Source organism: Gadus chalcogrammus, chromosome 18, assembly GCF_026213295.1.
Source record: "Gadus chalcogrammus isolate NIFS_2021 chromosome 18, NIFS_Gcha_1.0, whole genome shotgun sequence".
In the NCBI taxonomy this organism is placed as follows: Eukaryota; Metazoa; Chordata; class Actinopteri; order Gadiformes; family Gadidae; genus Gadus; species Gadus chalcogrammus.
Genome location: NC_079429.1, coordinates 9,498,096 through 9,510,507, shown reverse-complemented (window position 1 = coordinate 9,510,507; position 12,412 = coordinate 9,498,096). Strand labels below are relative to the sequence as shown.

General features: G+C 44.7%; 1 long non-coding RNA gene across 14 annotated transcripts; it reads left to right on the top strand.

Moving 5' to 3' along the window:
- Positions 1–3,612: 3,612 nt before the first annotated feature.
- LOC130371979 (uncharacterized) lies at positions 3,613–9,834 on the top strand. 14 transcript variants are annotated; one of them, XR_008893276.1, is made up of 11 exons: positions 3,613–5,948; positions 6,183–6,284; positions 6,602–6,730; positions 6,885–6,965; positions 7,062–7,140; positions 7,217–7,328; positions 7,555–7,642; positions 7,860–8,446; positions 8,601–8,684; positions 8,986–9,073; positions 9,292–9,834. It is a non-coding gene; the product is annotated as an uncharacterized LOC130371979 (long non-coding RNA). The 14 variants fall into 14 exon arrangements; XR_008893279.1 differs by having other exon boundaries at positions 6,602–6,752; XR_008893282.1 differs by having other exon boundaries at positions 6,602–6,965; positions 7,860–8,034; positions 8,343–8,446.
- Positions 9,835–12,412: the final 2,578 nt, after the last annotated feature.

Sequence of the window (12,412 nt, the reverse complement as noted above, 5' to 3'; positions counted from 1 at the left end):
AAAGCAAAGAATCTATTTCCTTCGTCGCTTAAGATCTTTTGGTGCCAGTAGAAGGATTCTTTTGTTTTTCACTTTCATTATGAGTGTTCTTCAGTACTGCAGTACCACCTGGTATGGATGTCTGTAGCCCTAAAGTCACAAATGTTACAACAACTAAACATTTGTTCAAAGATTGTTGGACAACCACTTCAGGAGCTGTATACTTCCACGTATGACAACAGCATGCTGAGGTTGGTAAAAAACATCACCTCAAACACTAGTCATGTTTTGTATAGTGAATACAGGTTATTGCCCTCAGGATGGAGATACGAGGTACCACTTTTCAAGAAGGTTAGACTAAAAAAAGTATTTTGTCCATCAATCGACTTTGATGCTAAACCGGAGATAGGCGAAGTGGTGGACAATGTGCTCTCGACTATCTGTACCCATGTATGTAAATTTGTTGTGTTTCAATGTGTCATGTCAATGTGTATAATTCATGTTTTTTGTTTTTACATGCAACGGCTGCTGGGTCGCAAGACAAATTTCAGCACTGCTGACGAATAAAGTTCATATAATATATTTCTAGTATACTATTTGAAATTTAGAAATAAGTTGCATGTAATTATAACTATTATTTAAAGTGTCTGCTATCGTGAATAAATACGTTAGCTTAAGGCAGTGGTGTCCCTAATTAAATAATATTCGGGGATAAAGCCTCGGATGTTATTTAATTAGCCCCGAATATGATCTTTGGGAAAAAAAAATCATAAAAATATTCATAAACAAGTAGCCTAGTCTAGATAGACTGTGTGTGTGTGTGTGTGTGTGTGTGTGTGTGTGTGTGTGTGTGTGTGTGTGTGTGTGTGTGTGTGTGTGTGTGTGTGTGTGTGTGTGTGTGTGTGTGTGTGTGTGTGTGTGTGTGTGTGTGTGTGTGTGTGTGTGTGTGTGTGTGTGTGTGTGTGTGTCCCCCCCGCCCTATTCCTCCAGTGGTAGACAGCTGAGGGGCGGGTGTGTGTTCGACAGCGGCATATACCGCCACCACCCACCGGCGACAGAGAGCACCACTTCTCTCTCCCCAATCAGTGTGATTGGGGGACACCTGTTGGATGGAGCAGGAGCCATCTTAAAAATGCCACGAGGACAGACAGACGGGACCGGGAACCATGGAGCTAGGAAGCCCATGAGACGACAACACATTAGAGGCTCACGGATACCCTAAGTCTATCTTGTATATGGACCCTGTATACTCCGGTTTTCTGATATTAAATGCCGAGTACGGCTTGAACCCCGACTATCCGACTCGTTCATACCTGGAACTCGTACCGGGTTACCACAATGTGTAAGGTCTGCCTCACTTGCAATTACTTGAATGGAACTTTAGACATTTGGGGATAGCATAGCAGTCAGGTAGCTATTTAAAGCTATAATAAACCGTGTATTTAGATAAAGCATTATGAAAAAGTTTGTGTGTGGGGGGGGGGGGATCTAGTTTGTATTAAGGTAATCTTTGGTGTGTGTTTAACTTTATGGTGTAACTATGGTGTGTGTGTATCTATATGGTGTATACCTGTGTGTGTGTGTGTGTATATATATAGTTTGTGTGTGCATATTGTTTGTATCTATATGTGTATCAATATTGGGTGTGAATTTATATGCGTGTATCTGTGGTGTGTGCGTGCATATGGTGTGAATCTATATGGTGTATTGTGTGTGTCTGTATGGTGTTTGTCTGTATGGTGTGGTCTGTGTGTGTGTGTTAACATGTGTGGTGGTAGGCGATGACTCCAGTTTAACCAGTGAATGATTTTCTCTGGTCTCTTTGATGAAAGCTTCCTTCTCACTCACACACACACACTCACGCACAAAGTAAGGTGAATTGAAAAGACTTTTTTCGTTTTGAAGTTTGAATCTAAATCAGTCAAATCAGACTCATCCCTGTAATTAAAATGAGGGTGGTCATTTAAGATTAAACACAGAGCTGAAATAGCCTCTCACTGTTAACAAGAAGACCACAGGGTGCCGAACCTGCATTGAGCTTTACTGATTAGCTCACCTGCCGCAGCTCGCCTGCCAGGTGGTTTTCTTAATTAGTTAATTGGTTGCATCTGGTGCGTTTCACTTAAAAGGGAACCGGACAGTACATTTGTTTGTGTACTGTTGAGGTCTGTTGTGACTTGTTTAACATCTCTTCCAGTTTCATAGGTTAAAGACTTTTTGAAGTAAAGAGGAGCATCTCATCTGAACCTGATGTGAGTAGAATTGTGTGACAAAGCACAACTGACGTGACTTGTATGTTGAATATAAATCCCTGATAATGTGTGAAGGAAATCTGGGATTGTGGTGGTTTAACTCTCATTTGAAATTTGGACCATGAGCAAACTGTTCCTTCCTTCAAAGGTCTATCATGGATACTTAACTGCAGTTCTGTGAGTATCCCAACTTAACCATGAAGCATATCTGCAAACTGTAAGTCATTAATTTCTCATTACTCTTGGGCACATTGATGTATTTTTGCTAACTGGTGAGTTAACCTGTTACCTGAAGGTTGATCTGAGTATTAAGGATGTTTTATTGGTTCATGGGTTACTTAGGTGTTTGGTTTATGTTGGTATTAATGATTTGTTAAAATGGTTACAGGCTCCAAGTTATTGTTGTAAGCTGGAGTAATGGGTTGGGTTCTGATATCTTCAGTCTTCTTTCATTCTACTCTCCTGAGCTCTGCATCTTCAGCACATGAGTGTTGTTTTACTGATGAGCGTGTGGTCTGAGTGAGCAGAGGTGCATACTGGGATACAGAGCTGTCTCGAGTCTACAGGTCTGTGGACACGCTCCCTCAGGGGAAACTGGGTGTTTGAGAAACTGTCGTGACGTCAGTTACATGGACTGGAAAGTTCTTAAAGCTGGAGACGGGGATTCAGAAGGAGAAACACCAGGGGCAGATGAGGGGGCTCCTCATCTCAACGACTAAAACACAACTTCAGTCTGCACAGAACCATGGAACACATTCAACAGTCCCCTCCAGGCGTCGTGACTCCTCAGGAACAGTTTCATTTCGAAGAAGGTCTTATTTGGGGCCATCCCCATATGGATCCTGCTCCTCAAGAGCCACCCCCCTCTACTGGATGGTCTTCTGAACAGATGACCTCCTTCCTGTCCTCAGGCTGACTAAAGCTGCACCGTTTGCATCTGTGAAGGCCCCTCATTCAGGAAACCACTTGACTACAAAGACATGACTTCAGAGATGTTGAATCAACCTGGGACACATTTGAGACGCCAAGCATAATCCATCACCAATGTGGGACGCCACTGAAGAATGTTGTACATAATTTATGTCTCTGGAGACATTGGTTGTTCTGTTATGGGTGCCCTGGCAGGAGAGCTGGGGGGGGGGGGGATGATGGAATGTTATTTGCTATGAGGTTTTTACCCTGCATTATTGTTTGGCCTTTTATGGCTCAGTGGTGTGTGTGTTTGGGTTTGACATGAGATGGAATATTTTTGATCATCGCTAGGGTTTTGCTGTGTGTGTGTGTGTCTCCCACTCACACCTGGCATGGGGTTCTACGTGCCTGTCCTGGGGGGGGGGGGGGGGGGGGGGGGGGGGGTGTGTGTGTGTGTGTGTGTGTGTGTGTGTGTGTGTGTGTGTGTGTGTGTGTGTGTGTGTGTGTCCGGCTTGCTTTGACAGTGATAATGTTCATACGGGGGTCTGTGTGATTGGCTTGGGATATTGGAATGGTCAACTAAATCATACCTGATGGACGGCCACACGTTTACTTAAGGGCCTCCAGTAGACATGAAGAGCCCTGAGCGACGCTCCGGAGCGAGATCCAACACACTGGGCAGGAAGGAGAGTATCCAACTCAAGTGTAAAAGGATGCAAGCGGTGTGTTCAGATCAGTGACTTCAAACTAGGACTACACCAATCAGGATCAATGGAGGATGGACACCAAAAGGAATTTCACAAGGAGAGTGACGTTGGAAAGGGACCTAAATGGATATTCAAGATGACCTTCAGACCTGTAATGAGACGGCTCTTCCTACCTGGCTGGATTGATGGAGAGCCCTGTGGATCTTGTCTTGCTCTCAGTTGCACGTCTTCTCATTCTGAACTGTATTTGTTTCGGACAGGACTAGCTGAAAGATTGGTTCCCTTAAATCAGAACCAGCTAGTGCGCTCTTCGTGCTGAAGTTGTGCTCTTCAGCTGAGGAGGTAAGGAAACCTTCACTGGGGCTTCAAGGTGTAAAGAGGAGAATGTTTCAAAGTGTTCCATGGTACTCTGATGAAGACCGTTGTTGTGTTCCACTGGCTGCGAGGAAGAACCCACACATCTTCCTCTTGGCCTTTCTCCTCTGAGAATCCTGGCGCCATCTTGAAGGATATTCCAGCTCATGTAACTGATGTCGCGAAAGATTCTCAAACACTTGGTCTCTCCTGAGGGGCGTTTCTATGGAACTGAAGACTTCAGACGGCACAGTATCCCAGCATGCATCTCTGCTCACTCAGACCACACCCCCATGAGTAGGATGTAACACTCTAGTGATGGAGATGTATAGTTTTATAAGTAACGAGGGAGCAGACTAAGGTGATAAGAACACAATGGAATGTCAAGTCTGTAAATCTTTAAACCATGAAGATGGTTGGATAGTTCAGGAATTGGTCTTTTTATTATGGGCAGTCCTTTCACTCAGATGCCCACGTCTCACTGGAGCTGTACATGTGTTGGCTGGCTGGCATGATTTGCTGTTGGTGATGAGGCGGTCAGGGTGACGTTGCAGGGCTATGGTCGGCTCTCTGTGAGGTCAACGTTTAGATTTGCTCTGTATGGTTTGTACCCTGAATAATCTAGATAATTGTAAAATGTAGACAGTTTTGTTTTGAATGATTCCAGGATTTTAGGTTTAAAGTTGTTGTGGGACGTACATGGTAGTTTGGTTCTTCGTATGGTTTTGAGTGATATAACTTGTACACACTGGGTGCATAATAATGTAAAGGTACACTGAATATTATTAATGACCAACAGCAACAAACAGATCTCCTCAAGGTAAGTCTGTTGGCTGTGTTTTAATGAAGACCATCGCTGGACTTCATGATCTTCCTCCGTTCAGCTCAAGGTGAGGCGCTGGTTCTGTTTTTTCTTTGGTTGGTTCCGGCTGGAATGTTCGGATTTCAGTCGGACGGTTTGTGCTTCCCGCCGTGGAAGGTTCTGAGTGAGGTCACTTGATTTAGTCCCAATGGTTAGCATAGAACGTTGTAGTCTTGACAGCCATAAGAAACCACCTGGCAGTTAGGGAATCTGGCGGAACGTTCTGGATTGTATTTGCGTAACCTCGAGCCGTTGCCAACGGAAACTATTTTTCAGTCGGTTTCCATTGGGAATTATTTCCATTGGGAATTGTTGCCCCTATCTTAAACAACTAAAGTTTGATATTAAATACATACTGACACGTACGTCGTACAATATGTTGATCATTTCCGATGGTTGCGCCGTACTCTTAACCACGATGACGTTGCGGGACTCTCGGCGTACAAAACGGCGTTCTACTTGCGGGCCTATTTTTGACATCAGGGAAGGCTTAAAATCATTTCAAGGTGGAAGATAATTTGACATTTCTTCAACGGAACCCAGCACCTGAATATGGCTGAGTATATTTGATTTAATATCGATACTGCTTAGTGTTCTTTGTTACTTCAGCTTTTGTACGTTCTAAATATCTGCTGTCATTAATTGCCACAGAAGTTAAACCATACCCAATGGAATGACGTTAAACAACGACTTTGGTGCAGAGTTAACAACTGGATAATATAAAAGCTAAAATAATGGCCATCATTCCCACATGTTACAGTAGAAGATACTCTAGAACTGTACAAGGTTAAAAAGGTAACGTGTAGTTTGTCCCAAGGTGTCTGCCTCCTCACCAAGAGCAAGACCTCCACCTCCTCACCCAGAGCCAAACCTCCAGAACAGGTTAGTGCTATGTGCGAGTAGAGTCTTCTCAGGTCAGTTTCAATGCATGGCCTGAACCACTTCTTTAAACGTGTGGACTGCTCTGTCTTCATTCCCAAAAATGGGATGCTCATGTCTGGTCTCAAGTCTTTTCTAGCCTTGAGTTATAAAATAATAGTTCAATTAATTGTGTAACTTGGATGAGTCAAATAAGTTTATTGTTGGGCAAATGCTGATATAAACCTTCTGCTGTAGCTGAAAGGCGAGGCTGAGAGGCTGGGGACCGGAGGCTTGTGGTGCCAGGGTGGACCGGAGACTGAGGCTGGAGACCAGGGGCCTGCAGCACCGGACCAGAGGGTAACCATCACCAAGCTCATCTGAAACACTAAAATCCACAGTAGTTTAGGTCTGGTTTTGATCATCTTATGACTTTAAATCTGTGCCAAGCTGTGAGTTATTTCATACGGGGGTTATGCAAGAGTCATATTAGCCATTAATGTTACCAGTGCTGCTACGACCGAAGTGGATGAATTGCTGAACGTGACAATCTGCAGACGTTGTCTAATTTAAGTGTTTACAGTGTCTTCCATTTTACAAGTGAACCTCGGATGCAGGAGGTGGGGTGTGTTGCGTCCCCAGGTGATTTACTGCTGAGACCAACTGTTTGTAACCAGACCAGGAATCCATGGCTGAAGGAGCTGATGGAGGAGCCGTGCTGAAGGAGCTGATGGAGTCGTGCTGAAGGCCCTGCCTGGTTGAGGAGCTGGTGGAGGCCCTGCCTGGTGAAGGACGTCTGTCGTGGGGTAGATGGAGCTTGACTCTGAAGTGATCATCACACTCACTGCCACTTCTCGTAGAATACTGCTACCACAAACTACCGGCGTTTGTACCATATATACCAGACGACTACATCTGTTTTACCACATGTTGAAGCAAGACTTCCGCTGTTTGTTCCAGACCAGGACTCTGTCTGAGGAGAGCTGATGGAGGAGCTGAGACGCTGGAGGACGACTAGGAATCGACCAACAAGGATTCCTCGTAAGTTTGTATTTACTTGCATGGTTGACTTAAAGGGCAAAATACAGCTGTTACTTTGACATGCGTTAACCAACTACCGCTGTGTTTTCTTACTAGAACGTGTTTCTGGAGCGGAGGCGAGCTGGTAGGGGAGCCGTGAATCTGGAGGATGACCATCACTCTACCAACCAGGATTGTAAGTTTGTATTAACCAAACAACAAAGTGGAAATAAAGGGCTTAAAAATAAGACAAACTTCATGTTTGTTACCAGACGTTAGGGCCAGACTCACGCTGTTTGTTCAAGACCAGGACTCTGGCTGAGGAGAGCTGCTGGAGGAGCCTAGACTCTGGAGGACGACATCACTCTACCAACCAGGATCCTCGTAAGTTTGCATAAAATAAACAGAGTGGACTTGTTGTAACGCAGGATTAGTTTGTCCAGTGCAAGTTACGGCATACTACTATGGTTGGTTACCAGACAAACTACAGCTGCTACTTTGTTACGCGCCATAAGAGCCCAACTACTCCTGTGTTTGTTACCTTTCATTAGAGACAATTTACTACTGTGTTTGTTACCATACATTAGAGACAAATTACGTTTGTAACCAGACCAGGAATCTGGAGGACTGATGGAGAAGCCGTACATCTGGAAGGCAAATCCTGAGGACAACCAGGACGCTACCATTAAGGATTCCGCGTAAGTTTGCATTATCTGGACATAGTGGACCAGGTAGGGGGCTGGGGGTTCAACTCTCAAACCAATGGTGCTGGGTTCAAGTCCTCAGAATACAGTGATGCGTCCTTGAGCAAGGCGCACCAAAGCCTGCCTGGTCCTTAATGACATCTCTTTGGTTCAGATAATGTTGCATCTTTTCAATATGGAACCTAATCATGTCCTTGTTTGGTCCGGGCAGACACACTTGAGCTGAACCTCACCTGATCCTGTTTGGTCAGGGGCAGACACACCTGAGCTGAACCCGCCCTGATCCAGACATCCTGATGGTCCCGTCTCCTCAGTTCATCTGAGCCTCGTCCACCAGAAGACCTGCTGAGCTCAGCAGTCTGAGGCTGATGGATCAATGACCTCCAGTGGGAGTGATCTTATTGACCCCACATGTAACCGTGTGCTTCCACACGCCTTTCCCTCACATCTGTCACTAACCTCACTACTTCACTACTGCTTCCTCTTCTTCTTCCTTTTCTGTGGTTCGAACCTTTACACGGAAGGCGCGTCTTCCTGCCCTCAGAGGGTTCAGCGTTAGGGTTGAGAGTCAGGGTTTAGAGTCAGGGACAGAGCTGGTCAGGGAGGACTGCTTTTACACAATGCAGATGCAGGAGGTGGGGTCTGTTGCGTCCCCAGTTGATTTACTGCTGAGACCAACTGTGTTTGTAACCAGACAAGGAATCCATGGCTGATGGAGGAGCCGTGCTGAAGGAGCTAAAGGAGTCGTGCTGAAGGCCCTGCCTGATGGAGGAGCTGGTGGAGGACGTCTGTTACGGGGTAGATGGAGCTTGACTCTGAAGTGATCATCACACTCACTGCCACTTCTCGTAGAATACTGCTACCACAAACTACCGGCGTTTGTACCATATATACCAGATGACCTCATCTGTTTTACCACATGTTGAAGCAAGACTTCCGCTGTTTGTTCCAGACCAGGACTCTGTCGGAGGAGAGTTGATAGGAGCTGAGACGCAGGAGGACGACTAGGGAATCGACCAACAAGGATTCCTCCTAAGTTTGTATTTACTTACATGGTTGACTTAAAGGGCAAAATACAGCTGTTACTTTGACAGGAGTAGCCCAACTACTCCTGTGTTTGTGACCTTACATTAGAGCCCAACTACTACTGTGTTTGTTACCTGATATTGGAGACAAACTACTCCTGTGTTTGTTACCTTGCATTAGAGCCCAATTACTCCTGTGTTTGTTACCTTACATTAGAGCCCAACTACTACTGAGTTTGTTACCTGATATTGGAGACAAACTACTCCTGTGTTTGTTACCTGATATGTGAGACGAATTACGTTTGTAACCAGACCAGGAATCTGGAGGACTGATGGAGAAGCCGTACATCTGGAAGGCAAATCCTGAGGACAACCAGGACTCTACCATCAAGGATTCCTCGTAAGTTTGCATTATCTGGACATAGTGGACTAGGTAGGGGGCTGGGGGTTCATCTCTCAAATCAATGGTGCCGGGTTCAAGTCCTCAGAATACAGTGATGCGTCCTTGAGCAAGGCGCCCTAAAGCCTGCCTGCTCCTTAATGACTTATCTTTGGTTCAGATAATGTTGCATCTTTTGAATATTGAACCTAATCAATGTCCTTGTTCGGTCCGGGCAGACACACCTGATCTGAACCTCACCTGATCCTGTTTGGTCGGGGGTAGACACACCTGAGCTGAACCCGCCCTGATCCTGACATCCTGCTACTCCCGTCTCCTCAGTTCATCTGCGCCTCGTCCTCCAGAAGACCTGCTGAGCTCAGCGGTCTGAGGCTGATGGATCAATGACCTCCAGTGGGAGTGATCTTCTTGACCCCACATGTAACCGTGTGCTTCCACACGCCTTTCCCTCACATCTGTCACTAACCTCACTACTTCACTACTGCTTCCTCTTCTTCTTCCTTTTCTGTGGTTCGAACCTTTACACGGAAGGCGCGTCTTCCTGCCCTCAGAGGGTTCAGCGTTAGGGTTGAGAGTCAGGGTTTAGAGTCAGGGACAGAGCTGGTCAGGGAGGACTGCTTTTACACAAACCTCTTCACTTGCTTTCGGAATGGTGGTGACATTTTGAAAAGATTCATTTGGGAAAATGTTTTCCTCTGCTTTCCTTTACAAAATTGTATTCAACTTCTGTCAAGTGTTTGTTTATATATTAAAATCCCACATTGACTTCTACATGTTTGGTGCGGTTCATTTAATTGTCCTTTAACTTGGTTAATGTCAAGCTAAACTCCTGCAATACATTTAATATACATGATTGTTATTCAGCAATGTTCACATAATCCATTTTGTAAAAATATGAAACCTCCATATTACTACTAAATTCAAGCCTATTCATGTATTTAACATACTGTACATACTGCTTCGCAGGCCATTCTCTGCTACTACAACACGTTCAATCCACCAACCCGTCTCGCATCATTGTACTATAGCTGTTGGTTCAAACGGAAAATGCAGTTTGGTGTGAGACTGTTGTCCAGCAGAGGGAGCTGTCATACACCTTAATTATACAGGAATGTCTGTATTTACATTTTTAAATGTTCATGGGCTGTGTCACGTTAAAATTGTACCGGGGGCGAAAATTGTACCGGCCTACGTCATCTGTTGTTTACATCTTGACAACCTGCCTGGTAACAGACGACGCGATCGTCTGTTGCCGGGCAGGTTGCAAAAAACATTCGGCTCATGTTTCCAAAAGACGAAATAACATAACACAGATAACGGATCGCTAGATAACACTTGTTTTTACTTTATATTTGTATTGTATTTAATTGTTTAATCGAATAGCAACAGACGACGCGATCGTCTGTTGCCGGGAAACGGGCGATCGCGTCAAATGACGTAGGAAGGTTCTTGAACATTCGCGAACTTTCATGCTCGTCCATTGCACTCCTTCATTGAGCGTGACAAGACAGAACACTTATTTTACCATTAACATTTATTGGTGTTGCTAACTTTATATTTGTATTGTATTTAATTGTTTAATCGCATTTATGAATTTTCAAGAACCTTCCTACGTCATTTGACGCGATCGCCCGTTTCCCGGCAACGGACGATCCCGTCGTCTTTTGCTATTCGATTAAACAATTAAATACAATACAAATATAAAGTAAAAAAGTGTTATCTAGCGATCCGTTATCGGTATTATGTTATTTCGTCTTTTGGAAACATGAGCCGAATGTTTTTTGCAACCTGCCCGGCAACAGACGATCGCGTCGTCTGTTACCAGGCAGCTTGTCAAGATGTAAACAACAGATGACGTAGGCCGGTACAATTTTCGCCCCCGGTACAATTTTAACGTGACAGCTGCTCTAGTTTGTCTGCAAATAACTCTGCCTCCAGCAACAGGATTGGTCGAAACATATGAAGTGAAAGAAATAAAAGCCCAGTTCACCAGATCTGAGGTCAGCTGCGGTCAGATTTTGGATCATGAATGTATTGAGTGAACGACGTCTGAGCTAAACATTAACCACCTGGAACGGCCGAATCTCATTCCTTTGCTCCAAGGAAAATCTCAGCCCTACCCCTCGCTGTTGCGCGTTCACGCGCCGTAGAGCCATGTCCCAATACCAGTTTAAAGGTAGCTTAAGGGGTAAGGGGGAGGGCTAACATCCCCTCAAAAATTGAGATTGTCGATGGGCGCACTCTAAGCGCTTCAGTTCTGACTTGCTCCCACAATACCTTGCGAGAAAACGGAAAATCAAGAAATATCCTAGACAAGATGGAGGGCGAAAAGATGCGACAGGATTGGAAAAACACAAATGTAAGTGTTTTCTCTGTAATTAACTATTAATTAATTATACTCTGCAGCCCGGCCGCGTGCTTCGAAGCCCGGCCGCGGACTCTCGGAAGATCTGGATATCATACGACATGAGCCCGGCAGCTCCCCGACCGCCCGCGGTCGGGGAGCTATAATATTATATAAGTAATATTATATATACTAATATATTATATTATATTAGTAATATTACATGGTTAATCAATGTATTTTTTGGCAGTACTATATTGTATACATAGCTATTATATATTGTACATAACATATGGCCATATCACCCAGTTCTGGCATATAATTCCTTATTCCTTCTTATTCGTTTTCTTTCAGGACATCGTTGAGTCCACTGCCACCAGCCCCCCCCACCTCTCCCTCATGCTCCTCCACCCCAGGCACCTCTTCCACCACCCCAGGCACCCCTTCCAAGAGGAGAGTGCCAGGGAGCAGGTGAGGCATGGGGAGAGAGGCAAAGTTGGCGGAATGGTGGAGAAGATGTGATTCTCTGCCATTCTCTCAAAAGCTGAGAGAGAGTGTGTGTGTGTGTGTATTTTTAGGTGTGTGTGTGTATTTTTAGATGCGTGTGTGTGTATTTTTTAGATGAGTGGTTCAGTGTTTCTTATTTAAATTAAGTGTTTCTTCTAAAGTGTTCTTGTTCTTAACCGATTATTATCTAATACCACCTTTAACATGTAGCTAAGTGACATTCAAAATAAAGGTATATTACGAGGGACAAATAGTATTAAAAAAATCCTTTATTTAAACATGCCAATTACAAAATATAAATACCATTTCAGGTTAAACATCTTTACAATGGGTCTTGCTCGTTGCCCGAGAATATGGCAGCAAGTCTGTCTTGTAACATTACCAGGGGTCTGGTTATCTGCTAGGGGGCCACAGGGAGACCATGATGACGTCACAGGGTAGGGTTGTCCCATTTGGTAGGGGATCGGTTAGGGGTAGCAATGAGCATG